The sequence below is a fragment of the Lygodium microphyllum genome, chromosome 26 (genome assembly GCF_053477565.2).
Source record: "Lygodium microphyllum isolate KBCC chromosome 26, Lygodium_microphyllum_v1.1.10, whole genome shotgun sequence".
Classification (NCBI taxonomy): domain Eukaryota; kingdom Viridiplantae; phylum Streptophyta; class Polypodiopsida; order Schizaeales; family Lygodiaceae; genus Lygodium; species Lygodium microphyllum.
The window spans coordinates 103,046,053-103,050,706 of NC_141160.1; positions in this window are offsets into that span (position 1 = coordinate 103,046,053).

Genomic DNA, 4,654 nt, shown 5'->3' on the forward strand with positions numbered 1-4,654 from the left:
ATTTTCTTAATTGTTTGAGCACGAGGACATTCACAATTTGCATGAAGCATAAAATTTAAAAGGGTATCAGACAATACCTCCTAGATGCATGGCAATTGCTTTCTAGAGATATGACCAACGTTGAGTGAGTAAGGTTGTTCCAAGCTGTAGACTAGGTGTTGGGTCTAAGGGAAAGAAAGTGAGGAAGCATGGTATATCTCCTGGAAATACGCGAATCATAAAAGAGAGAAGTTTGTGTTCGTATGTTATATATGTTTAGCAATGCATCGAGGGGCCAATCCCCAAGGTGTAGGAGAGTCGCAGTGAGGTAGCGGCAATCAGCCGTTGGAGGACCTCCTATGTTTGTGCTTAGTGCTATTTGGCAATGTGTTGGAACTCCCTCTGAGGAGTGTTAATTGGGTTAGAGTTGGACTACGACACGTGATATAAATGCAAGATGTTTAGGAAGATGATGTATGTGTCATCCACGCTCCTGACCGAAGGCCGTGGGGGGGTTGAGCGCATGATAGAGGTCCGACTAGTGCATGAGCCAGTGCCGGCCTGTTTTAGGTCCCATCAGTGGTGCATCTGCCGGGAGCCGCTTAGAAGTGGCGGTCCTCAAATCCTGGTTGTCTAGGGACCAATTAGCAGTTTATGCCAAAGGATACTGAGATTGACCTGTTATTCATCGATAAGCATCGTCTAGCCAAAATCCAAAAGCAAGAGAGAGATGAAAGAGCTAGGCGACGTGCTAAAATTCTTAGGAGGTATTCCCCCAAGCGTAGCGGTGCTGAACCCTTACGAGGGAGTGGAGCTAGTGGTCTTGGTGCCACAAGTAGTAAGTTAGGAGGAGGGGGAAGCTCTAGTGCTCCCCTTTCTTCCATAAGCTAGTCTCCATCAAGTGTGGGAGGTGTAACCCCACCGTCCCCTATTTCTAGTGCAAATCCAATTTCCGTCATGGTGCAGCCTATTGCAATTCCTGCGGGAACGACGGATTTTTCGGCTCTAGGTTACCCGCTACCCATTTTTAATGGGCTAGTTGAGGAAGATGCAGAACTCCATATCAGGGAGTTTCAAAAGCTGATGTTCAACTGTCGTATCCAAGAAGAAGGACATTTAATGATGTTCTTCAACATGACTCTCAAAGGAAGAGCTGCCATATGGTATCATGGTTTAGAAGCCGGAACCATATTGAATATTGATGCATTTTATGGAGCTTTTCGAAGGGAGTTTGCCCCTCAAAGGGGTGGGCAATATTGGTTGCGTATACTCAATGTGACCTGCCAAGAACCACACGAGGATATTCATGCTTATGCGAAGAAAATAAAAGAGGTTTTCCGTAAGTTGGACACCTCTATTCCTATCCCCGCAGCTACCCAATTGCAATATTTTATGCATGGTTTGGACTTTAATATTCAGTTGCAGCTGAGTAGTGTCCCTTTGGGGGATATAGATACTGCCATTACAAGAGCACAAGAAGTGGAATTCCGACTACAAGCAGCCTATGCCTCTCGAGGCAATTTGAATATGGGTCTAGCATTGGGAAATAATATGGCGACGGCCAATGGCAGTAGTAGCCAAGGGATAGCGATGGCTAATCCCAATGGGAGAGGGAACATGATGCAGAATGTGCCTTTATTACCAGCTCCCCCTAGCATGTCGATGCCTACGAGCAGTCAAATGGCTCCAAATGGTGGAAGCCATGCGGTTAATCTTAATACCATGCCTGCAGTTCAACAACCAGTGCCTAATCGAATTGTGAGGCCAATGGAATGACAGGGTAATGATCAAGGCTACGAGTCGAGCGCTTCCAATGTTCTTGGCGAGGTTAAGGACATGATGAAGCATTATATCGACATGATTACGGAGCAATATCGACAAATAGCCGTTGATGTTAACTTCCTTAAAAAACAACAAAATTTGATAGGAAGTAGATACCCAGATGAGGGTACACCTTCGAGGTTTAGCTGCAAATGGTGTGGTGGGAAACATTATCCACGAAATTGCCCAAATGTCAAGTGCAACATTCGTGGGAAATCTGGCCATTTAGTAGCCACTTGCTGGAGTAAGATTAGTTCCCTCCAGCGAGGTAGTCGGCAACCAGGGCTTGTTAATCATCGTGCGCAAGGAAATGATTCCCAGCAAGAGGACGGACCTAAACAAATACTCCAATGACCAAAGACTACAGTGGAGGAGCTGCCTAGTGGTAGTGGGGTTAGTTTGATTGAGGCTGTGTGTGTTAATGACGCTGAAACCTCTAATCTGTGAGCTGTCCTTACAAGAGGTCAAAAGGGTAGAGAGGCCAACAAGGATAAGCCTGTCGACAGAAACCCTAAACAAGGCGACAAAGGAACGCAAGTTCTGGATCCTGCCATGGAAGGGGGACCTCTGAAGCCCATGGAGAGTAAAGCCGATGTTAAGAAGGATAAGGAACCACCGAGGAAGAAGGTGAAAGTTAAAAAAGAGGCAGTAAAGCTGGTTCAGCGACCTAAAGAGCAGATGGTTTGGCATGAAAAGCGAGCTCTATTGAACTATCATGAATTCAATTTGGCGAGCTCTCTTTGTGAAGTCAAGCCGGATGTGAATCTTTTACAGCTTATTAAGCTTTCCCCAAGATTACGCAAGGAATTTAGAAAGATCCTGCATATCGGGTATATCGTGGAACCTTTGGGTATTGTGTGAGTTGGTGATGACTGGTTTGAGCATGCTGAGAAGCATTGCCCAAGGGTTGCAGCCTATGTCGATGGGATATTAGTAGATTATGCCATTGTCGACACGGGATCATCTGTTAACATTATGAGTTCTGAACTGATGGAAAGGTTGGGTCTTGCGATCCAGAAAGATACCTCCACAATGCTCAGAATGGCGGATGATAGTTTGAGACAACCTGAAGGCTGCATTACTAAGGTCCATGTCACTGTTGCAAATGTAGAATGCCTGTTGGACTTTAGGGTGATTCATTTTGCAGGGCGTCCAAGTTACCAAGTATTACTTGGACGACCTTGGATCTTGCAAGCGGATTGCCAAGTGGATATACCCGCCGGTCGGCTGATATTCGGCAGAGGTGCTTAGCGCATGGTGATTGATGCCTATCCTGAGTCTCCGCAGAGTGAGAGAGCTCCTCTATCTTCTACAGAATTGGAGACATTAGAGGATTTATCCGCCAGTGAGACATCATCGAGTGATGAGTCCAAAGAGGGATCCACCACGGAAGACATCTATCAGATCACTTTGAACGAGCCGATAGAGGCCCAAGATCATATAAGAGATGCAGATGTTATCGAGCTAGACCTTGGCACGCCAAATGATTCGTGGCCAATTAAACTAGGTTCTATGCTTAGCTCAGCAGAAAGGGAGGACTATGTGTCCTTGATTCAAGAATTCCTCGATATCTTTGCCTGGAGTTATGATGAGCTAAGAGGCATCCCTCCCAACCTGGCTATTCATACTATTCTTGTGAAAGAGGGCAGTCGTCCTGTGCGTTAGAAAGTAAGGCGTATGATGGTATCAGAGCCATCTCTGGTCCTTCACCTTCCCTCAGCCTCTTTACACATAAAAGTGCACAAGAAGAACTCTTGCCATCTCTGTTACCTTCCTTTCCACCATAGCCAGCTAGACCCCCTGACCTTGGAGGAGCTGGTATGTGCAATAGAAGCAGTTTCAGCTCTTGATTTCTTCTAGAGATCTTCTCCTTATCTTAGGGCAATTCAGGCTGGCACATCAAAGACTAGGATTAGGCAACATGCTGGTCAGCATTGTCAAAAATGCAAAATCTAGTTCAAATTTCACTGCCTCCAACTCAACTCCTTGGCACGGCCTGTAGTGGGTGCAATCATGGCAGCTATCTTAGGGCTATTACAGACTCCAAGATCTCTTAGATAAACCAAGGTGGCAATGGACCAGGGTGCATGACCTAAACCTCATGTACAATTGGGCCCTAGTCCCCGATCAAAGACACGGGGCATATCAAGACCTAGGAGACAACAAGCGGTCAGACGAAAATGTTTCCGATGACGAATACAAAGACTGTCGATCCTTCGGTGATGAGAGTAAGGGTGAGATAGATACCATAGAATAAGACATTGAAGGATGAGAGATATAACATATACGAGTAGACTCCAAGCCACAGACAAAGAACGTCTTTAGGATAGAGCGGGGGGTCATGCATGTGGATTGTGACCGTGCTTGGTTGCAACATATGGGAGCCATAGACTTTGAACAAGCAGACCTAACCCAAACCAAGTACCATGCCAATGCTTAGAACAGAGCCACCCTTTGAGTTGTGACCACAGGGAGAGACTACCCCTTCTAGCGAAGGCGGGGAGTTTGATTCTGAGTCGGAAGTGAGTTTGGAGAGCGACCCAAAAATACCTAGGCCTCCCAAGACTAGACGTACCAAGGGGGACCTACCCGTCCACCTGAGGTGCATACGGTTAAAGGAAGAAAGGGCAGAACAAACTAAGGATGCATGAGCAGACCTCCCTAAGATATTTACAAAGTTCAAGAAGGGTGATAGGGTAGTGATCCTGTTGGTTGCCAAATGTCAAGGGCAAGCAAGTGAACCCATCGAGGGACCTGCCAAAGTCAAAGAGGTAAACCTAGCCCAAGAGGGGGAGACACCCTGACCTGTCTTTATTGCTAATGACTTGATAGAGGAAGAGGAGACAAGTCTCGT